General features: G+C 48.5%; 1 protein-coding gene and 1 long non-coding RNA gene across 5 annotated transcripts in view; one reads left to right on the plus strand and one right to left on the minus strand.

Annotated features, from left to right (window-relative positions):
- The window catches only part of LOC126546000 (uncharacterized), a 196213-nt gene that overhangs the window by 89453 nt on the left and 82376 nt on the right, over window positions 1–24384 (plus strand). The window lies entirely within an intron of this gene.
- LOC126546013 (uncharacterized) lies at window positions 20755–23690 on the minus strand. 3 transcript variants are annotated; one of them, XR_011892165.1, is made up of 3 exons: window positions 23265–23690; window positions 21204–23133; window positions 20755–21136 (listed from the first exon to the last, which is right to left on the minus strand). It is a non-coding gene; the product is annotated as an uncharacterized lncRNA (long non-coding RNA). The 3 variants fall into 3 exon arrangements; XR_007602496.2 differs by lacking the exon at window positions 23265–23690 and having other exon boundaries at window positions 21204–22115; window positions 22884–23257; XR_011892164.1 differs by lacking the exon at window positions 23265–23690 and having other exon boundaries at window positions 21204–23257.

Genomic DNA, 24384 nt, shown 5'->3' on the forward strand with positions numbered 1-24384 from the left:
CCAAGACACCTACTTCAGGGAAAAGAAAGGGCCGGGACGCCTCTCTACAGAGCCGACCTCGGCACCACTCTACTGTGAGGAAGAAGGGAATAGTGGTCCCCCTCCCCTATTAAATGCCAAAATAAAGACGTAAAAAAAAAAGGCTGCGCAGGCCACCTTTGAGTTTAACGTAGATGTGAGAACAATACATGTCCGTACGTGAAAATGGGAGTGAAAGGTCTGGAAGGCAAAATGGCAGACCGTGCAAGAATAAAAGCTTCCACGCTGCGTGACAATGCTCAAATTATTGAGGACAGTTGACCCAGTAAAAAAAAAAAATTGCTCGAACCAGTTGGAAATTTCCAATTGCAACGAATTGAATATTTCCATTTGTGTTTTGGGACCCCCATTGTAAAAATCCAGCAGGTCCAGTTGGCTTTTCAAACACAATTGGACCAGATTGGTCTCTGAATTGGACTCTGGACCAACATGAAAAACAAAGGGAAGAAAAACCTGGATGGGCTTTGCGGGAAGCATATGCATGGAAACACTACGGAAATTCTCTTCGTTGAAATAGCCAACATTCACCTCTTCATTACGAGAGATAATGTCGGGCGCTATATATGCAAGCAAAATTTGGTTGACCAACTGGTGTCAGTGGTTCATGAGAAATTGATTACTTGACAGACAACTAAATGCTTATCTCCATTGATCACATCAGAATACCAAGGATTTTTTCTTGAAAACTAACATAATTGTGCTGTTATTAACTATTTTGTTGTTTCATGAGATTCCTCATCTAGTGAGTTGCGATTGGGTCCAGTTGGGAGCAGTTGGCATGCCAAGCTTCAGTGATGTCCAACTGCACTTCTCATGAAGCCCAATAGGAACTTGGGCCTCTGGTGATGCCCAATTGTAATGAGTTGGTTCGCACTGAAGAATGCAACTCGACGCAATGTTTATTTTTTTTCTTGTTCTTTTTGACTGGGACACGAAGAGAGTAAAGAAAGATTTGCGGAACCTGACGGCTGGAGCAGCTTAATCAGCTGGATCTAGTGCACAGTCACCGGGTGCAAGCCAGCGTCGACGAAGTTATCTCCGTGTTTATGGAGAGGTCCCGACGTATGGAAATCGTGGTGTGGAGAAAATATTGGAACCTGGCAAAAAGCGACATCTTTTAAAAGAAAATGGAACTGTATTAAAGGTAGGAAGACAAGTGCTCCGAACATAAATCGAGATAACCCTGCTGACAGAATTGAATACTGTATTGGTTAAAACGAGCCATGTTTTCTGTACCTTTCAGCTGAATTCCCATTCTTATGCACGAAAATATTCCTTATTTGCGACTGTTTTTCGCTCATTATTTACACACACGCACACAAATCTCCGCAAATCTTTCTAGGAATGTACTGAAATAAAGTCATGTAAATTAAGGTTATTACTTTGACAAACACTTGTCCACAAACCGAAACGTCGGCAACATACTGTGCAATACCAACATACATCATACTGTTGAATGAAGTTATTTCTACGGGGCCAGCGTAATTCCTACTCTGTAGTATATATATATATATATATATATATATATATATATATATATATATATATATATATATATATATATATATATATGATTTTGAGTGTTCAAATACATTACGGAGTTATTCAACATCTCAGGCGAGCAGCAATATAAGAACTCAATTTCTAATGTCAGTTACCGACATATCTACCGCATAGCCAGAGTTCTAGGCTGGATGGATGGATGTTGCGAGCGTCCCCTTTGAAACAGGGCGGTAGTTTGCGCCACCAAGCTCTTGCTATTATACTGCCTAATGTCCTACCTAGGTTAAAACAGAAAAGCAGAAAAAAAGAGAAAAAAAAACACGAACTCGCACAATCAAATTTTCTGACCCCCTATTGTGAACTTTGGTTTTTGTATGTAGTTTCCCTGATTTTCTTCCACCTATCTTCCCAATTGCCTCTTGCTCATCTCTCCCACGGCCGCTCGATGCAAAAGCACAGGGTGCGGCCCGCTGCATCGCGCCTAAACGGCGTCTCGGGCCTAGTTCTCCGCGCGCCCGCTGCGGCGCCACTGCTCGGTGATTGCTGCTAATAGAGAGCGCCTTCTGTAGGAGTTGAGGACGGACTTCGGGATGAAAGAACTTGGGAGGTTTATTTTACATTATTTACAGTGAGACGTTTATGAACAGTCGTACAGTCATTACGGGCCGGCAGCAACTCGGACGCTGCGGCCCGTCGCAAGAAGTTCGAGAGAGGTGAATCCGGGAATCTCTGGTCTCTCTGGAATGCTTCTTTTAAACCCTTCGAGGACTGGAAGTCGCGTCATGTTCGGCCACTGGGAGAGTCCGCTCCGATGACGCCACCTTCGGCCAATGGTAGGCACCCGTGCGGTGAGGTCACACCCGGCGGCTCCCCGCGGTCTTGCCTTGCTGTGGTGCAATGCTCTCTTCAAAGGCGGCGAAGGGGGGATGATTGGGCTCCATTGTCCGAGGGCCCACCTGCTCCCGGTGGTACGGCCCCGCTGTGGTGGCAAATGCCTTCTTCAAAGGCGACCGGTGCGACGCTGCCAGGCCTTCCCGGTACATCACAGCCGTCTTGTTTCGGGACCCACTTTCCTTGCAACAATGCCGGGCGATCCCTTCGTTTTCTGGAAAACTCAAGCATTGAATAGCTACTGGCGGCGTACGAACTTGTTGGCACGTGAACTTGTTGGCTCGAGCGATCCTCTGGAATGTGCTGCGATTCGATGTGGTCCGGGGGAACTCGAAGTAGGCACAGGAAACATCTCCATATCTAACAGCTCGTCCTCGCCCCGGTTGTTCTGAATGGCCGGTGAACTCAATTCGCTGGCCATGAGGAACGCTGAAAGAACCTGCAGGGTATTGGTGTCGAGCCTCGAATGGCGAACTTCGGGATCCTGGGCCCTGGAGAACATACGTCAAACAAACAAAACAACACAGCGCTGCACCACGCGTAAGCGCAGGCTCTTCACCCCTGACTCGCCAGGCTATTACTGAGTCAAAATGAACCCTGATCTTTTATTTCCCCAATTTTGATTAAACAGTTCCAACCACCCTTCCAAACCGCTATCCATTTCTCCCCGAATGCCGACAAGACCAGAGTACTATTGTTGGTGCAAAACAAAGTGTCGTCGACGATGCAAACAACAAATGAAAACAGCCGAACATACCTTAAGTGGCTTAACTACACGAACAGCATGTTTCCAATCTATCGCAGTGGCATACTTATCGCACGTATTGGTGCCACTGAACAATCTGGTCAACCTCACAAGTACGTAATCACAAGCGCACTAGCCTTGTGATCACTAAACAGAACGCGTACTTGCGTTGTAGGCAAACTTTTCATTTACGCTTACTCACGTTTCTTCCTTTAGTTTCTCTAGGACACGTGACTTAAACGAACAATTAAACTCGCAGGACTTACACACTCCGCAGAACTCTTAAAATGATGCGTCTTCTACTAACTCTTTCCACGCACGCTCACTAAAGAAGTCGGAATACGGCTGCCCTCAACACACACCAGCAACCCAGTCATAAATCTGCTTCCTTCCGTCCACACAGGACACGCGCTAATGGAACTAAGAACGCTTCTCAGTGCAAATCATGCACTCACTGAAAACCTACGCGCTTAACCTTAGAAAATAAAAAAACGCTTATAAAAAAAAGAAGGTTAACTAAAACACACGCGCGTTACGATAGGCCTCTCAACCATAACCTTGACACTCAGGTTACTCACACACAAAAAAAAAAGAAAGCCTATTTACTCATTAACTAACACTCGCGAGACTACATGTTTACACAAACCTCATCTTTCAAATCTCCGAGCTTCTCAAACGAAAACACAAACAAAGCTCAAACCTTACATATTGAAAGAAATCCTAGTCTCAAATCGCGAAAACTTTCCGATGCTCAAAATAAAAAACAAACACTTCATTTCTACGGAAGCGCTCTTGGCCTCCCTTTCCAAACGCTTATGTCTGACTCATACTTTGAGTCGTACTCGAGGCGGTCGCGGTTTGAAAGCTACTCGGGCTACGGAGGAACAACAAAAGGGCTGACTCTCATCAGCTCCCCCAAGACGTTACGGTCTCCTGCCAATTTGCGCCCTGGCGCCCCGCTTTCCTCACAAACTCGATTGACCGCGTCGCTACTCCCCACCTGGTCTCGTCCTGCCACCTTGCGCTTCTTCGAACTGCACGCTGAGCTTTGAAAAGAACTACGGAACGACGAGGAGATTAACTGCCCCGTGCCCTTTGTCCGCGTCCGTGCAGAACATGTTTCGCGGTCCCCCTTTGACCGGTGGCTCGAACGTTTTGGATGCGTCAACATCGTCCGTGACGACCGCACCTTTTCCCTCGCGCCCTGCCCATTTGGGTTTCTCGCCATCTTTGGCGGCGCTACATTAGTTACCGACTTTCGGTCTTTACCGCGCTTCTTTTTACGGCGCTTTCTCTTTGCACTCGCTTTCATGTCGCCTTCTCGTGCCTCGTGCTGGCCGGTACACATTTCGTCGGCCCGGATCGGTCTCTTACCCGCACAGTCTGAGTGATTTATATTTAAATCTACTCTCACTTTGCCTCGACTGGCGGACAGCTCAACCGGCTCTGGAACAATGCAGCAGGCTTTACTCGAGTTAATCAACTCGCACTCTTGCGAACTGCCCTCTACTGCATTGGCCAGCTCACGCTGTGCATCGGCACACAGCCCGTCGGTATCGATCGCTGTCTCACGCGCACAGTCCGAATGATTAATAACTGAACCATCCCTATCTAGGCTATCTAGACTGGCGGAGAGCCGCACCGATCCCTGAACAATGCAGTTGTTCTCTCGTGAACTACGGAGCTCGCCATCCCGAGAACTACTCTCAACTGCATCGTCCAGTTCGCACTTCACTTCTGCACGCAGATCTGGCTCTACATGGGTGCTCGCGTCTGTCGGGTCAGCAGTACCCTTTTCTTCGCTAGCAACTTCGCTAATATAACCAGCGACGCACACGCGGGGTAACTGTGCCAATTTGTTCTCAGCTGGCCTAGCTGTCTCTACAGTCATCTGTTGGCACAGCACCTCCTCGCTCTCCTTGCGCCCTTTAACGGCCTCTGTTGCCACTAAGGCATCGTTAGCAGCTAGCCTTTTCCCTTCGCTTATGAATCTGCAGCCAATCTCACAGGCACTACTCTTCTCGTCGGCTTTTGGCGAAAATCCGCTCGATGCTGCCTCATTCTTTCGCTCTATACTACCTACAGAATTCTCAGACAGCCGTTGTCTCTGTGCCATTAACTGATCACAATACTGTATCTCTTTGATCAGTGCTGCCTTCTCTCTCTCATACTTTTGCTCACGCTCACGCTTACGTTCCTTCTCACGTTCGTGACGCTCACACCTAAGAGTAAGTTCTTGAAGCTCATGCTTCCGTTCATTCTCGCGTTCTTCACGCTTACGCTCACTCTCACGTTCACGACGCTCTCGCACACGTTCACGACGCTCACGCTCCCGTGGCTCCTGTATCACCTCCCAAGCAAGCTCAATGCTTTTGTCATCATTGCCACTATCTTGAATCGCCTTTACGATAGCTGGCGTTTTCATCCGTTCGTCCGCCTCAACACCCAAATCGTCGCACACCAACAACAAGTCTAACCTCGTCAACCTTCTAAGATCCATGGCAGCTGCCCCGACAGGTGGTTAGAACTGTTTTCCTTAATTTGTGCAAACACACAATGCAACAAACTCCCGATTCCCAGAACTATCAAAATGAACACACAACATTTGAGTCTGGCGAATCAAAAGGAAAAAAACCACGCGCTCACTTACGGTTGCAGCACCCTGCCATCCGGTTCATTTGTCCGCTGTTCCCGGTTCCTCCGGACTCCCTGGGTCGAAGGCTCGCTCTTCTTCGGCACTCCCAGTTTCTTCGGACCTCTTTCGACGAAGGCTCTCTCTTCTTCGCTCTTCCCGGTTCCTTAGGATCTCTCTCGACGAAGGTTGATTCGTAGCGCTGCCACCAGCTGTTGCATTCGGAGGCGATCTCACCGCTGCCAACCAGTTGTAGGAGTTGAAATACGGACTTCGGGATGAAAGAACTTGGGAGGTTTATTTTACATTATTTACAGTGAGACGTCTATGAACAGTCGTACAGTCATTACGGGCCGGCAGCAACTCGGACGCTGCGGCCCGTCGCAAGAAGTTCGAGAGAGGTGAATCCGGGAATCTCTGGTCTCTCTGGAATGCTTCTTTTAAACCCTTCGAGGACTGGAAGTCGCGTCATGTTCGGCCACTGGGAGAGTCCGCTCCGATGACGCCACCTTCGGCCAATGGTAGGCACCCGTGCGGTGAGGTCACACCCGGCGGCTCCCCGCGGTCTTGCCTTGCTGTGGTGCAATGCTCTCTTCAAAGGCGGCGAAGGGGGGATGATTGGGCTCCATTGTCCGAGGGCCCACCTGCTCCCGGTGGTACGGCCCCGCTGTGGTGGCAAATGCCTTCTTCAAAGGCGACCGGTGCGACGCTGCCAGGCCTTCCCGGTACATCACAGCCGTCTTGTTTCGGGACCCACTTTCCTTGCAACAATGCCGGGCGATCCCTTCGTTTTCTGGAAAACTCAAGCATTGAATAGCTACCGGCGGCGTACGAACTTGTTGACACGTGAACTTGTTGGCTCGAGCGATCCTCTGGAATGTGCTGCGATTCGATGTGGTCCGGGGGAACTCGAAGTAGGCACAGGAAACATCTCCATATCTAACACTTCACAGCATCGTCGGCACGCGCGATCTCCACTTCAATCAAGGCGTAAATAATGCGTTTTATATTTGGAAGTTGCAGATAAAATATTTAAGTCGTCGTTAGAAATAGAAACTTTATTGCAATGGAAAAGATTTGAAGGAGGGGTGGTCTCAGTCCAGGGCCCCACTGGCCTCTGCCGCCTGCCTGACCTGGCTAATTAAGGACCTTTGTCCTGCCAGGTCGGAGCGGGCGAGCTGTGCCCTACCACTGCTCCATTGTGTTACTGGTATTTGGCTTATGAGGGTGCTTAGTGCACTCCCAGGTTATATGTATTAGGGTAGGTATGCCACCGCACCAAGGACAGTTGGCCCTATAACGAGTGGGACACATGGCGTTTAGCAATTTTAAATGGGGGACTACCCCGGTCTGCATTTTACGCCAATCGGCGGCCTCTTCTCCGCTAAGTTGTGGGTGAGGCGGCGGGTATTTTCTGCGGACTCCGCGCTGATGAGTAAGGATGTCTTTGGCATTTAAACTGGCGGAACCTCTCGATGGAAGTACGTTACCCGGTCGTGCATCGTACGGGCACCCATCACGGATAGCGTTTAGGCGTATTATATATATAGAATAGATTTCCACCCCTGTGACAATCTGTTGGCGTTTGTGGCATAATCAGCACTTCTAACGACGACTATCCCTCACAAATCTCTGCATTTTATGTTCTGTGGGCATTGAAATGACGGATCTGAGTTGATATCAAGCCCGTTCGTGTACCTCATCGTACATGCACACGCTGTGTGGGTGCGAATTTTTTTTATTCCGCTATATTTCTGTGAATGTTTCACTTTCGTATTCTCTGAGTGGCCGTTACCACTGAACGGTGATTAAATCTCACTTTGAATGGTCGTAAAACATAAAATGCGGGGTCGTTACTGAATCGAACTTTGCTTTTTTTTTTTTCTTCATTGTACATGATGTAATTTTTTTCCGCAGTGTATGCGGTGTTAGAATCGTACCGCTGGCACGAGTTGTTGGGGTCTCGGTGCTGACGCCCGTTATTGCCAATGGGTCGCAAGCCCCAAGGGTAGCGTTGGCCTGGCGGCCTGGGGCACTGGAAGCATCCGAAGGTCCCGGCAAAGCATGAGAAGACTGGTAACAGAACAACTTGTTTATTCTAACATAGCAAAAGAGCGGCCGGTCAGGTCGACCGGAGTGGAGAGACGGGAGAGCACGTAACTCAACAGTACAAATCGGAGCCTCCGTCTTGGCGTCCGGGGGCAGCTGCTCTTATACTCCCGGCGTCGCGGTCCAAAAGGGAAGGAGGGAAGGTCACGGGATGAAGGTCACGGGACGGCGCAGCAGGAGCCCACGACGGCGCGAACTGTCGGGCCGAGAGACCTGCTGAACCGAGTGTAGTGACGCATCGCCAACCTTCACCCACACGACGGCGTGAACAGTTGAGCCGAGAGACGTCCAGGCTCCTCATTCGGGGAACTCCGCTCCCCGGCTGCCGCGCTTTGACAAGCGAGGGCACACACACACACACGCACACACGAAGACACGTGGCACTGAAACACGCCTGGACACGCTTGGCGGGTAGGCGTCGCGGCGGCGTCGGACGGGCCAAAATGTCCGCCGCTTTGAACAAAGCCCCGGCGTCCGTTGCATCCGCGCCGGCATTACCGCGCGTTGTAGGCGAAACGTAACAGACCGCCCCGCCGGGGGAAGGAGATCCCGATGGTCAGGGGACTGCATCCGCTGTCCGGAGGGATGTCGCTCGATGATGCTCATAACCGAAGTTGGGCGTCCTTGGGCGTTTCTTGAGCGCAGCGCACAGAGAAGGCCTCGTTCTCACGTTCAGGTGCACACAGGACACTGCAAAGTGACTTCGGGAGGGTTGACATTTTTGTTCTCGTTTCCGGCAAGCGTTAGAACCACGCCAAAAGTCAACCGCTCAGTCAGCAAGCACGGCACAACCCTCACTAAGCCCTGCCAGGCTCTTCCCCCTTTTATACTGCTGCCTAGTTCCTTACAGTAGTTTAGCAGCACTCAGAACGCGTCCACAAATCGGAAAAATTGCACTAAAAAGCACATCATCACTTTGAAACACTACACAAAAGCAATAGGTTAAAAATCCTGCCTCAGGAAGAAAAACATCAGTAACAAGTAATTTTGAGGCTGATTCCCACGTTAGGGGCTTCGACTTAAGCCATCGGCGTTACCGTTGAGACTCCCCTTTTTGTAACGCACCTCAAAGGAATATTGTTGCAAAGCGAGGCTCCAGCGCAGGAGGCGGCCATTTTTGGGAGAGATGGTCTGCAGCCATTGGAGAGGGCAGTGATCCGTTTCAATGATAAACCTCGAGCCGGCTAGGTAACATGACAATTTCTGAACGGCCCACACGATACACGCACACTCTTTCTCGGTGGCGCTATACGCCTGCTCACGACTGGTCAGCTTACGACTAGCATACAGGACGGGGTGTTCTACTTCTCCATCTTCCCGTTGGCACAGTACAACGCCCATGCCTCGCTCACTAGCATCACACTGAACAACGAACCCTTTTGTGTAGTTGGGCGATCGTAGCACAGGCTGGCTTGTTAGGGCGCTCTTTAGGGCGCTAAAAGCTCTTTCCTTCGTCTCATCCCAGACGACTGTTTGCGGCTCTGTCTTTCTTAGAGCATCCGTCAAGGGAGCCGCGATATCAGAGTACCTGGGAATGTACCTCTGATAGTAGCCGGCGACACCTAAGAACGACCGAATATCGGTCTTCGTGCGCGGTTGCGGGAAGTCTCGCACAGCGGCCACCTTTATTTCAGAGGGGCGGCGACGACCCCGACCAATCACGTGTCCGAGGTAGACAACCTCCGCCTGTGCTAACTGGCACTTGGGAGCCTTGACTGTCAAGCCCGCATCGCGCAGTCGGGTTAGCACTGCCCGCAAGTGCGCCATATGTTCCGGCCAGGATGCGGAGAATATCGCTACGTCGTCTAGATACGGTAAAGCGAATTCTTGCTGTCCCCGCAACACTTTATCCATGAGGCTTGAAAAGCAGTATGGCGCGTTCTTCAAACCAAAACTCAAAACTTTAGGACGGAATGTCCCCATTGGTGAAATGAATGCCGCATACCTACTAGCCTCTTCTGTAAGTGGAACCTGCCAATAACCCCTGACGAGATCTAGGGTGGAAATAAACTGAGCGCTACTCACTCTCTCAAGGCGCTCCTCGATGTTAGGGATCGGATAAATTTGATCCTTAGTGATGGAATTAAGCCTGCGGTAGTCGACGCAAGGACGAGGTTCCTTGCCCGGTACCTCAACTAAAATCAAAGGGGAGGTATAATCACTCTCACCCGCTTCAATAACACCGAGCTGTAGCATTTTCGTTACCTCAGCCTCCATAATATCGCTCTGGCGGGGTGACACCCGGTACGCCTTGGATCGTACTGGCTCTGGGGAGGTAAGTTCTATGTCATGAGTAAGGACAGAAGTCCTACCAGGCCTCTCAGAGAACAGACCTTGAAACTCTTGTAAGAGCTGGTGTAGTTCTGTTTTCTGCTCAGGCGACAGCGATGCTTTACTTATTAAGTCACTAATGACTTGATCGGTGTCTTTCCTGTTCGTCACTGAGCCTAGTCCCGGAAGCTCGACCGGAAGCTCTTCTAACTTTCCCGCATCGGGAATTTCCTCTCCAGTATCTGGTGCCTTTAACGCTACAGGCTCAATTTTATCCCGTTCGGGCGTGCTCTGAATACTAGCTTGCTGCGCCTCTGACCCTTTCTCATCGTTCAACAACGTCGGCCCCGCAACTACCGCCTTTGCAGCGAGCTCCCGAACCTTCGATCTGGTTAAGGCCTGAACGCTAGCCTCACCAAACAAAAGCCCCTTCTCGCGCAGGAGGTGATCGGACCTGTTCGAAAATAGGTACGGGTACTGGGGGGGCAGCATAGATGACACTGCGGCCTCCGTCTCAAGTGCTCCGAAAGGTCCTTCAATAAGCACTTTTGCTACCGGCAGACACACGCTATGAGCTTCCACTGCTTGCTTGATCCATGCGCACTCGCCCGTGAACATATCGGGTTCTACGTAAGAGGGGTGAACTACATCCATTGTAGCTGCGGAATCGCGAAGCACTCGGCACTCTTTCCCGTTCACGAGGAGGTCTCGCATGTAAGGCTCGAGAAGCTTCATGTTCTCGTCAGTGCTGCATATAGACAAAAACACGACTTGTGTTTTTGTTTCTGGACACTGCGCCGAAAAGTGACCCGGCTTCTGGCACGTATAACAAACGCGCGCTTGCCTCATCTCGAACCGCTTTCTGCGTTCGGCTTCGGTTGCCGCCGTCTCCTTACGTTCGGTCGGACTGCTTTCACTCGCATCCGCACTACGTGTATCCCCCTTTGCTCTCATGGGTGTGAACTTCGGCCTCTCAAACTTGGAGCCAAATTCACCCTTTTGACCGTCCTTAGCTCCGCGAGCCCGACGCGTCACAAACTCCTCGGCTAACTCAGCGGCTCTAGCCACCGTACTAACGTCTGGCCTATCCAAGACCCAGTACCGCACGTTCTCAGGTAACCGACTATAAAACTGTTCTAGCCCGAAACACTGCAGAACTTTCTCGTGGTCACCAAACGCTTTCTCTTCTTTGAGCCACTCCTGCATGTTTGACATAAGCCTGTAGGCAAACTCTGTATATGACTCACTTTTGCCTTTCTCATTTTCCCGAAACTTCCGACGGAACGCCTCCGCTGACAGCCGGTACTTTTTTAGCAGACTCGATTTCACTTTGTCGAAATCCTCTGCCTCCTCTCTCTCCAAGCGAGCGACTACGTCGGCCGCCTCGCCGGGTAGCAAAGTGAGCAAGCGCTGTGGCCACGTTTCCCGAGAGAACCCCTGCTTCTCGCACGTTCGCTCAAAGTTAACCAGGAACAAACCAATGTCCTCTCCAAGCTTAAACGGCCGCATCAGGTCAGTCATTTTGAACAATACTCGTTCTCCTGCACCGTGTGCCTGACTTCCATTACGAGCGCGTTCCATCTCTAACTCGAGACGCTTCATTTCCAAAGCGTGTTCGCGCTCTTCTTTTTCTTTCTGTTCTTTTCGTTCACGCTCCTGTCTCTCTTTCTGTTCTTTAAGTTCACGCTCATCTTTCTCTTTCTGTTCTTTAAGTTCAAGCTCCCTCTCCTCAATGGTCTCAAGGCATTCCGACAGCTCGTCATCCTCAGCTTCTAACTCAAGAATAGCCCTTAGCAGTTCTGGTTTTCTGAGTTTGTCTGAGACATCCAGACCCAACTCTCTTGCAAGCTCCAGCAATTTCGGTTTGCGCAACGACTTCAAATCCATGGCTGCTCTGAATGCTGCTTTCTCTACTGCCTACTATTGTCTTGCCGCAAACTAACCCGGTAGCAACGACAACCACAATTACCAGCTCTGTTTTTAACACTAACAAAAGCCTGGCAAAACTCAGAAGAAGAAAGTCCCGCACTCACCAAACCTTGCAGTCAAGACTTCAGCGCAGTCGTTCCGCTGCAGGCAACCAGTCATCACACAGGGCTCGTTGCACTGCTCCCGGATGGTCGTTGAGCTGCTCAGCATACAGTCAACCGCATCTCTTCGCTGCTGGCCTCCGTTGTCGCGATCCCACCGCTGGCAACCAGATGTTTGAATCGTACCGCTGGCACGAGTTGTTGGGGTCTCGGTGCTGACGCCCGTTATTGCCAATGGGTCGCAAGCCCCAAGGGTAGCGTTGGCCTGGCGGCCTGGGGCACTGGAAGCATCCGAAGGTCCCGGCCAAGCATGAGAAGACTGGTAACAGAACAACTTGTTTATTCTAACATAGCAAAAGAGCGGCCGGTCAGGTCGACCGGAGTGGAGAGACGGGAGAGCACGTAACTCAACAGTACAAATCGGAGCCTCCGTCTTGGCGTCCGGGGGCAGCTGCTCTTATACTCCCGGCGTCGCGGTCCAAAAGGGAAGGAGGGAAGGTCACGGGATGAAGGTCACGGGACGGCGCAGCAGGAGCCCACGACGGCGCGAACTGTCGGGCCGAGAGACCTGCTGAACCGAGTGTAGTGACGCATCGCCAACCTTCACCCACACGACGGCGTGAACAGTTGAGCCGAGAGACGTCCAGGCTCCTCATTCGGGGAACTCCGCTCCCCGGCTGCCGCGCTTTGACAAGCGAGGGCACACACACACACACGCACACACGAAGACACGTGGCACTGAAACACGCCTGGACACGCTTGGCGGGTAGGCGTCGCGGCGGCGTCGGACGGGCCAAAATGTCCGCCGCTTTGAACAAAGCCCCGGCGTCCGTTGCATCCGCGCCGGCATTACCGCGCGTTGTAGGCGAAACGTAACAGCGGCATGACGTCCTTCATAGTATTGCTCTTTATTCTATGGTATTACTACAAGGTGAATGTCATATCGAGTATTCTCAAAATTCTATTCGACTCGCTGCAAGCTTTGGGAACGAACGAGCGCTATAAACACAAGATACTGAACAAGAGGACGCAGTACTTGACCTGTGCTTACCGCAACCTGCTCCCGAAACGTGTACCAACTGGCTCAGCTAATCGCGTCGTGATAACATGATTTCGCTTATTTTTGGTGCAGCCTAATTTACGCGCATATGTTATGTCTGCGTTGTTGACATCTGTGACATTTAATCATAGGGGACAACATTGACAAGGAGAAAAAGACTGAGACAGAAAGTTATTAAACTCGAAGCTCTTTGTCCTATATGTTATTTCTGTATAACTTTCACCTTCCCCAACGCCCTATAAAGTGTTTTCTTTTTTTTTTTTTTAAGCAAAAAGCTCAATATCGCATCGATTCGTCCTCTCTTTTTTTTTTTTTCTCGTCACGTATTGGTCTGCGATTGGAAGTTGCTCTATGGGCCTTAACGTCCCAAACCAACAGTAGGTTCTGTAATACTGGCATGTGCATGGTGGAGGGCTCCGAGAACAGTTTTTCGTTAAACGTGCACCCACTGCTCTCTACACGAGTGTTTTTGCGTATCCGCCCCAATTAGCGCTCACGTTCTCTCCAATTGTGGAATAAAACTAAAGCAAGAGAAAATCCGGCTTCTATTCAATGTGCAATTGCAAGCTCAAGCCGATCAAAAATAAACGACAAGAGTTAAAAAGAAACAACGAAAGTGCAGAGAAATTAAGTGGGGAAATATAAGTTGGGCACTGCTCACCTCATGAAAGATCCTTGCGTAGGGCGTTTATTGAAAGGCCTGGTGTTGATAACTTCGACAAGTCATTGAAGTTTGCCCGTAAATAGAACTTATGTCTGACAATTAATGAGTATTTGCCGCGATGGGCAATCTTCTTCCGTCCTGCCTAGAGTGCGACCTGCGACCAGGAATGAAAATCGAACAATATCAGGTGCGATTGTGATTATTGTACAAGTCCTGAAATAATTTTCTTAAGTTATTCCCTCTGAAGGCGACTTCTCGCGAAGAATCGTCGTCAGGCGCTTTGTTACGCTGCGCGAAAACTTGCCCCGAAAGGCGCGCTTTACTGCTGCGACAGTATAATATATACCTATACGTGATTTCGTCTTAACCCTTTGACGTATATCAGTGGCGTTGCCAGAAATTTCGTACGGGGGGGGGGGGGGGGGAGGGGGATAGGCGGCTCACGTTGCAGATAGGCCTCCTGCTTACAGAATTTGTCGAGGGATCAAATACATGAATAATAACTATTGCCATTGCCAAAGATGCTGCGAGTGAATTCTTGAACGCTACGCACTGTCAAGGCAAGTAGAATATGTGTTTTTTCATAAGAGAAAATGTTCGTATGTTCCAAAACTTGTGCCAGAAATAACTGATTTCAATGATTCCACGTTCTTTTTTTTTTCTTGTCTATTTGATAAGTAACGAAAATATGCCACCAACTTTAGAACTATATCAGTTCGAAACCAGCAAAGCAGTACATGCTGCTGATATGAAAAACGTAAAGGCCAAATGAACTGTTGATGACAAATATTTCAATGAAACTTTCTCATTCAAGAACCTTGTTTACATTTTTGTACATATGCAACGGCCAGGGAAAAATCTCAATGACGCTGTCCTTCGTTCCAATGTATTGCACAGGAGCGGCGGTCGTGTATTGTCGGTAATTGCACCGAAATTATAGTCGCAACAGAAAGCACGTATAAAAAGCTGGAGTTCTGCAAAATATACATTAGAAATGAGATGATACAATGGAATATACAAATGCCAAGATACATCTTGATAAAGGGCAAAGAAGTGTCACTGGAAACGAAGTTCACTGCACGTATACACAAAACCTCGCAACAAGATATTTAAATATACATATGATTCGCTGATGATATTGCCTTGCTTAGTAACTCATGGGACCAATTGCAATGCATGCTCACTGACCTGGACAGGCAAAGCAGAAGGGCGCGTCTAAAAATTAACCTGCAGAAAACTAAAGTAATGCTTAACAGTCTCAGAAGAGAACAGCAGTTTACAATAGGTAGGCGCTGGAAGTGGTAAGGGAATACATCTACTTAGGGCAGGTAGTGACCGTGGATCCGGAACATGAGACTGAAATAATCAGAAGAATAAGAATGGGCTGGGGTGCGTTTGGCAGGCATTCTCAGATCATGAACAGCAGGTTGTCATTATCTCTCAAGAGAAAAGTGTATAACAGCTGTGTCTTACCAGTACTCACCTGCGGGGCAGAAACCCGGAGGCTTACGAAAAGGGTTCTACTTAAATTGAGGACGACGCAACGAACTATGGAAAGAAGAATGATGGATGTAATGTTAAGGAGGATAAGAAGAGAGCAGATTGGATGAGGGAACAAACGCGAGCTAATGACATCTTAGTTGAAATCAAGAAAAAGAAATGGGCATGGGCAGGGCATGTAATGAGGAGGGACGATAACCGATGGTCATTAAGGGTTACGGACTGGATTCCAAGAGAAGGGAAGCGTAGCAGGGGGCGGTAGAAAGTTAGGTGGGCGGATGAGATTAAGAAGTTTGCAGGGACAACATGGTCACAATTAGCACATGACCGGGGTAGTTGGAGAAGTATGGGAGAGGCCTTTGCCCTGCAGTGGGCGTAGCCATGCTGATGATGATGATGATAATTCTCAATAAATCTACGTATATATGAAGCGAAACTCACTGTATATAATGCGTCAAACAAGGCAAATAAACGTGTTGCGCAATCACAGATTCACATCACAGAATCCTAAGGTCCGCGCCCCCTCTCCTCTACAGCTTCATAAAGGGCAATAAAGTGTCACTGGAAACAAGGTTCACTGTAGGTATACACAAAACCTCTCAAAAAGATATTTAAATATACGTATAATTCTCCAATAAATCTTCGTATCTAAGCAAAAGTCACTGTATATAATGAGTCAAACAAGGCAAATAAACATGTTGCGCAATCACAGATTCACAGATGACAAAATCCTAAGGCTCGCGCCGTCCCTCCACTGCCCCGATGAATCACGCGCGACGGAACGCGGCGCGCTTCCTCCCTGCTTTTCTCCCTTGCGCACACAAGGCTGAGCCACCATCGTCGGCTCGTCCATACCGCTCTCCATCCTACGCTTTCACTCGCATGATACAGCATGCGGCGCGCGCTGGCGATGTTATCGCCCTTGGACTTTATACGGAACATGACGGCGACGGCAGGAATGCGCCTGGAGTGTCCATATAATTGCTGTTGCGATAGTATATTAGAAGTATCCGGCAAATGAAGAGTCCCGTGGCCCATTACTTCCCGCAAAAGAAGTAACAAAATCAACCTTTCACCATGGGATAGTTCACTGCGCTGCAACAATGTCTTTTTTTTTTCTTTTGTGGGGCGGGGGCACCGAAATGAAAAAAGAAAAAACGCCAAGGAAAGCGTGTTGGCCACAGTCGAATGCCTACTTTGGGCACCAAATGTGGCTACCGAAGGAATATCGAGGCAAATGTGATACGCTTGTCCACAAACAAGCATACGCATACTGCTCGGTATCCTACACCGGTGAGACAAAAGATTTTCCCGAGAGGTTGTGATAACATCAAAGTGAAGGTGTTCCCCTCAAGCGAACGCGTTGCAATCCGTCGAGTCCCCACAGTGAAGGCGGCGAGCGACCATTGTTTCTTTTTCTCGTCTGCTAGCCAGAAAGCGTGAAATACTCTGCCAGGCCGAAATCCACTCGGCCAGAGAGAGAAAAAAAGAAAACGTCCGCAGTTTGCACAAGTGGTTGAAAGCTGGAGTCAACAGTGGAGCTTGTGATCACCTAGCTTTTACGTGGCTTGCCAAAGTTGTTTGTAGATTTTGCGAAGTTATGCTAGGCAGGCAACCAGGGGGGGGGCAGCCTCCCCCCCCCCCGAAGTTAGGTGCCATAAACCCCCCCCCCCCCCCTCCGCTCCGCCCACGCCACCACTCCTCACACACATTCCTAAAGCGCCACCAAATCAATCTTGAGTCTTGACAGCTATTGGGCGGTCAACATTTTGCTGCCTTTTTCACTCCTTTTGGATGGCGGTAGTTATCGGCATTTCCTAGGGTGAGAAGGCCAATTTTCTCATCGATTCGGTGCCCGCGCGATTAACTCGAGATGCGTCCAGTTGTCAGCATCTATTGCAACAGTCACGCGCATAGCTTTTGCTTCGTTAGATGACCCTCCTTCGTTTAGACTGATCTAGGGACCAGGAAAGGGATTCAGTTCGTAGTCAGCTGGTCTGTATGCTCGTGAAGCAGGCTGCGGTCGGAGAAAAACGTCAGTTGTGTTAACTTTTCCTTTTGCTTCATTATTTCCTCGAATGATGGCTCGCCGCGGCGCTGGCAGATCCCCGGAACCATATATCCGGGATATAGGTTAGATAAGATGGAAAATAAAATAATGCAAAGCAGCGTCCATCATTATACCCTGCAATAACCGTTAAACCCATAAGCAATATGAATGCCGTCTGGCTCTTTTCCCTAATTGTACAGCACTTTTCGTGCAAAATTGGCAACTGGAAACACGAATCGCAAGGAGTTGAGAAATTAGGCGATCTACTAAGGGATAGAGCCAAGGCAACAGCCAAACAGTAAGGAAAGGCGAAAAGTAACAAATTTAACCGTTGTTTGTTAAAATATTTATGGATCAACATCTTTTAATTTGAAAAGAAAGTAGAGAATAAAACGCCACCGGAAGTGGAGCATGGATCTGTGTGAGTTGAATGACGCTTCTACAGTGATCAGTCGAGCCGCCTCACAAAGCCACTTCTCTGCTGTGCTTATGTAGGTGTTTTTCTAACCTTCCGCGATGGGCACAGTACGTCTAGAACCGCATCGTCCTGCGCTCTACGCGGTTGTACGGGAGTGGCGGCCCCGCACCGTTACGCAACTTCTCAAATAACAATACGAATCGGTTTTGGCACTTGGTAGAGCAGTAAACGAGAGACTCAAAAGAACTGTGATTGTTCCGCAAATCTATATTTCTCTATAATTCTTCTAGAGCTAAGTAAAAAAATGCTACTAGAAATCTTTGTTCTCCACTTACGCTTGTTTACTTGTTCTTGGCAGTGTTCTTCCTGCGCAACTTTCCTGCGTGAGTCCATTTGATGTGGTTTCTTGTTCTTCAAGAAAAAGAAAAGTGTATCTCGCGGGCATACCTGTGAGATACACTTTATTTCATTTATCTTTTGCGGGTTTACACGTCTTTATGGCGAATGGTGGACATTATTCTTAATTGTACTAGTAAAGGTACTCCCCCCCCCCCCCTTCTGTTGCATAGAAAAGTTACCCCTCGAACAAAAATCCCGGGTACGTGCCTGATGCTTACGTTGCCAAGGTTATGCTGAGGTTTTGCCAAGTTGTTGATAGGCTTGGTTAAGTCGTTTCTATGTTTTGCGAGGTTATGCTAGGTTTTGCTAAGTCGTTGTCTCGGCAGGCTTGACGCTGGAAGTTTTCGAGCAGTCGCAGGTGGAGATCGCTTTCTCGGCGACGTCGAGCGTTCAAGCGTCGACTCTCGCGTTCCCTGGACTGAAACTCGGGATCCACGACTCGGCGTCGCCTCTTCTCAGCCGCAGTTTCGGCGCGGTGTTTCGGATCAGCTCGGCGGCGACGCATCGCTTCTCGCTTGGCAGTATGGCGCTTTTCCTGGTAAGCAGCTTCTTCTTCGGGCGTCCGGACTTTCTTCGTTCTTCCCATGGCAGCAGCACGTACGGACGGAGTAGAGTAGGCGAGAGGTGTGTCGCCGCGTCGGCTGTTCCGAGCTTTTGCTCGCCCGTGACGTCACGACTGCGCCCTACGCGCGCGGGGTGCGAGGAGGTTGCGTGGCTCGGTGCTCACGCAGGTGGTTGCTAGGCAACGCGAGGCGGTGCACAGCGAGGCTAAATTTTGCGGTAACGCTCCACGACGGAACTAAAAGCTTAAACAGCTCCGCTGTTAAAACGAACGCGCACCGAAGTGCGCCGCGCGGTGGTGGGGGCAAACGCATGCGCATGCGCTCTGGCTGGTTCTGGCAGCCCGCGGGTAGCGAAAACAAGAAAGTTGCAGAGGTTCAATGCATAGAGTTACTATACTGACTCTAGAGGACAAGCTACCCATAGGGCCCATGCATTGAAATCGGGAACCGCAAGAGCGCCGCCATGTTGCTACGCGCCGAGGTTGCCAGCTCCTGAGACGCTTGCTAGACTTGGTGACAGTAATCAGTTTTAATCCGGCAACCGTAGCAGCGTAGCAGCATGGCATCTCGCTTGTAGTGTCGGGATGTGGTGTGCGTGCAGCCGTGCTTTTGGGCTTTATAAGTTGGTTCTTTATTCTATGTTGCGGGATGGTGTACGTGTGGTCCATGTTGGCCGTGCAGGTGGCAGTTATGCAACCGAAGGATGATCCTGTTGAAGTTTCCGGCGGTATGCGGTTTTCAGCGGTCACGCCTGTTGTAGGAGTGTCACTCGACGAGGTTACGAGCTCGAAGCTGTGGTCAGATTCCTCGTTGGCGTTCCGTAATTCTCTTCGCACGGGCGCGGTATGCTGCAAAAGCCGCTTTCGCGATCTATCGTAGCGACGATAGATCGGGTTTCTTTATTATTATAAGTACTGATCCAGCTGTAGGGCACATGTAGCCGACAAACGGAAGTCTCAGGAGAGCACCTGAGATTATAATAAAGCAGGCGGCACAGGAACTCCAGGGCACCGAAGGGACAGTGGGGGGGTCAAAGCTCGAAGCAGAACGGTACGTAGGTTGGGGCCGCAGAGGCAGGTGTGTGCCAGGGAGTGTTCGCACGGACAGCTCCCCTGGCACGCGCAGCAGTGCCTCGCAAGGTCGAGATACTTTAAAGGCACCTGCGCAGATGATCTTTCTTTTGCCTCGGTGCAGTGAGCACGATTAATGAGAATAATATGGAGGGCATCCGGTGCAGTCGCGAATGCGTCATGGCAAATGTAGCTCGCGTCGCCTGGCGTGTGTAGTAATATCAGAGTTGGTTGTATGAACTTCATCATATTAATGCGCTTTGTTACGGTACCTTAACGGAATGGGTCTAGAGGACGGTATTGGTAAATTTTTTTCGTACCGCCCTAATCCTGTTATACCCCCCACTACAAACACACACACATACCCCCCCCCCCTTTTTTTATGTATACATACAATTCCTTGCCATGACGGATCATAGCCTCCTCTATTTTTGAAAAATAGAGGAGGCTATGGACGGATTGACCAGTTCAAGTTGTCAACTTATCAGTAACTGTCATAGGAATCACTGTAATAAACACAATTCCACGATCGGATTGTTTACTTTCATTTTTTGTTGTAACACTGAGGACTACATAGAACTTTATTTTGTATATGTGAGAGAAGTATGTGGTTATCACGAGCTTAAGCCAATGTGCGATACACAGACAAAGCAGCTGCTACAACATGAACTGCATTGAGGGCCACACAACACGTACGTAATTAAAGGTGCAAAATATAGGGGGAAGCTTCAAAATACGTTCTGTAGCACTGCAAAGTATAACATATATTGTATGTGTACAATAAATGTTCAAAAAAACAATGCATCAATGTCCCATTTGCCTTCAAGTTTATTATCAAGTTCAAGTTTACTGAAGTTTATTATGAGCATATGTACAACAGGAATCTACTGACACACCCGCAGTCAAGGTGGCTGTTCGAGGTGTGCTGGCTGCCTCAGTGTAAGAAAAAGAAATTGGGTGACTGTCGACACCAGTGCCACTGCTTCTTGCCTCTGACCTGCACGTGTCTCCGCGGCATCTTTGTGCACAAGTGTGCAGGCGTGGCGAGGCGTAGGAGTCATCCGAGAGAAAGAGTATAGTTTACATGGAGAAGTGGCTGTTCACATTGCCTGTCGCTTTCCCTCAAATTTTTCCTTGGTGACTAGGGTGACACACCCGCAGTCAAGGTGGCTGTTCGAGGTGTGCTGGCTGCCTAAACGAAAAAAAAGAAAGAAATTGGATGAATGTCGATACCAGTGCTATTGCTTCTTGCCTCTTACCTGCATTTGCCTCCACGGCCTCTTGGCTTGCGGAGTCTGTATGAGGGAGCTGCTGTGGCTAGGCGTAGGCATTGTCTAAGCAAAAAGAAAAGGCCATTCAAATGGGGAATTATGTAAATAAATGCAGTTGTTGTGTCTGCTTCTTGCACTCTTCTCGCCTAAAGTTTTCAAACATAGTGTCCATTAACACCAGCACTTTGACTGCTTCTGCTTTTTACCTGCAGGTGTTGCTGCAAGATCCTTAGTATGGCTGCATGCAGCATTGTAACACTCGGTGGAGGCACTTGAAGTGGTAGCCAAAAATATAAGGAATGATCCTTGTCTGCATGAATGCTTTCAATTTCTAAGTGCAGTGGTAACTATCACTATTAGTGCAAGGCCCCCCACATCTATGCAGCAAGTGCCATAGCTCGAAATTGAATTTTTTCTTTAGTGTTTCACAAGGTGTCTTATATGTCCACATTAGATGTGATGCGTATTTTATTTATCCCAGTGTGGAGAGAGCATCATTAAATTGTTTTTTATTTTTGCGTGTGTTGTTTTTTGGTTTATTGCTGAATTTATCAAGCAGCAGTCTCATGATGCTAAAGTGACTTATGTAATGACAATCATCAGCTTTTGTTTTGCAGAAAAACAACGCATTTCCTGACCCATTGTTTGACATCCCCTCACTCGCATAATTTTGCAGAGTATTCTACCTATACTGACTTGCTTGACTTCCACTAAAGAGTCTTGCATTTTTAAATAGCATTCTTTCCTTACAATCATTCGACGCTTCTCATAATTTCTGTACCTTGGGCTTCTGATACTCTGCATTCACCATTTTTGCTTGTTTCTGACTAGAAATGTCTTCTTTAATTTAGAGCTTAAATTTTACCTTTGGAACACACAGAAGGGCTTGCCATTGCATATCTGCATAAAAGGGAAACATGTTTCATCAAACATTTGCAAAGTCTAATTGAAGATTGATGAATGCAGCTTACAGTGTGATATGACTGAATGAGCCATAAAATGTAACTCATCTCACTTGGTAAATTAAAGCACATATTAGTGTGATGTACAAGATACGCTACACTAACGTGGTGGGTTCTCTTGCTTATACAGCAAAATAATCGGTGCGCGAGAAAAAAAAATATTTTTGCATACCCCTTGTACACACTGATTTAAGGAAAATGAGCTGGAGCTGTCCACATGATCTACTTATTTTACCTGCGAGTATGGTCAACAAAAATGTGTCCCAGCTGCTTAGTCGTATTTGATATTATGTCAGTACTGCATATGTGCCTGTTGTCTAAAATAATTGAATTTTGAAAATGCTCGTAGGTATCTGATGTGCATATCTGCAGTTTATGGATGCATGTAAAAGACTCAGCATCAAGTGCAAGTGAACGGTCCCACAGGCCAGGAATCGATCATGCAAATAGATTCGCTGCACAAATTTGTGACCAGAAAAGATATTCCACATGAAATGGCATGCAAGGAAGTGTTGAAAATATTGCACAGTTAATAAAACGCGTACGCTATTAACATGTGGGTTGATGCACTCGTTATGCAAAACGGAGGTGAGGCGTGCAGACAGGACACAAGAGTAGAGAAGTGGACAACACGAGCGCCGTCCACTTCTCTACTCTTGTGTCCTGTCTGCACGCCTCACCTCTGTTTTGCATAATGAATCCTTACCAACTAGCTCAGCTTTCTGTCGTTCAAAGTCTCGATGCACTCGATTTCGTCCGCATTAGGCACTCGCCTCTTGATTACTTCGTGGCACAGAAGTACTCGGCATCAGGCTGTTTTTCTGCTGTGGCCTTTGTAGAAGCATGTTTGTTCAAAGTGCAACAATTAAACAGATTCTTTGAGTTGCTTGTGGCTTCGCCAGTACAATTCCGGTGCGCTGGTCCGCCTGTCCAGCGATTTCCTACTGAAGGGAAACCTGCAAATAAAAACACCGCTCCGCATGTAGAAAAATGCTCTACTGTGACGCTTCTCAAACGATTGTGATGCACCACAAGAGCTGCCTACTCGCGTGATATTCTCAACAAGGAGATACATTCGTTTACTTACACGTGAAGGTATATGCCAGAGCACTTCGGGGCTTCGGTGGCACATAAGGCACGAGTGTGCCATAGCGTCCGACGTCGACGCGCGATCGCATGTCAAACCTAAACTGTACGAAGCTACTACGCATCCAAAAAACAGATTCGAAACCGAAATTCGCGTCATCCTTTATTGCATGAATGCGTAAATCGTGATTTACATAAGTCACGGACTTAGCGATCGCTTTCTGTAAACTTAATATTAACGCACCACCTTCATAAAGCCATCAGGTATGCGTTTTTAGATGACAAAGCATAAGGTGACCTGTACTTGTTTTCAGCTCTTTCAATAGTAATTGCGCTGGCCACATTGACCAGTAGCAACAGGGCGGCGCCCTAGAGGTTCCCACTTTTCCGGCCCAGCTTTTCCTCTAGAGTTGTTCTACTAACTCTATGGTTCAATGTATCCTCGCGAATAAAAGCCAAAGTAGAAAAAATAAATAAGAACGTAGTTACCTTTGTTGGCTTTAGTGTCTTGACATGGATGCTTTAGCGCAGGTAGAAAAAAATGTTGATATTGTTTTCTGTGACATAACGCCACAATTAATCCACCAGAACGCTTCGTCTAATCGGACCTCGCTGCTGCTTTGTCAACTTGTCTGATAGTGCGTTGATTTGGCTTGTCTCGGTGTATGGTCCTATGTACGACTTTAGAAAAGTCAATGCACCTTTGGCGTCAAATGTTTATAAGAACATTAAACCCGCAAAGCTCCGCAATTGAAAATCTCAAGTACGACTTTGGAAACTTCAATGCACCTTTCGCGTCAAATTACCGAGAACTTTATACCCGTAAAGTTTCGGAATTGAAATCCATGCGTTCCGTAGATTCCACGGCCTCCGCGAGATGCCGCGGCGTGTCCACTCGCCATCAAAACGCCCTTGAAGCTTTGTGCTCGGATGCCCCGGAGCTCCTTGCGTTATGTCACTTCAGGTGCATGGGCGTTGCCACGAAATCCAGCCAGAGTTCGCAATGTTCGCGCTGAAATGTGTTTTCGAGCGTGAAAAAGACATTCTAGACAAAATCCAGAATGATTTCCGGCGCCGGGAATTGCTTTGGTCGGCGGTGCATGAGAGCACGAAAAAATTTC

Source organism: Dermacentor andersoni, chromosome 1 (genome assembly GCF_023375885.2).
Source record: "Dermacentor andersoni chromosome 1, qqDerAnde1_hic_scaffold, whole genome shotgun sequence".
NCBI lineage: Eukaryota > Metazoa > Arthropoda > Arachnida > Ixodida > Ixodidae > Dermacentor > Dermacentor andersoni.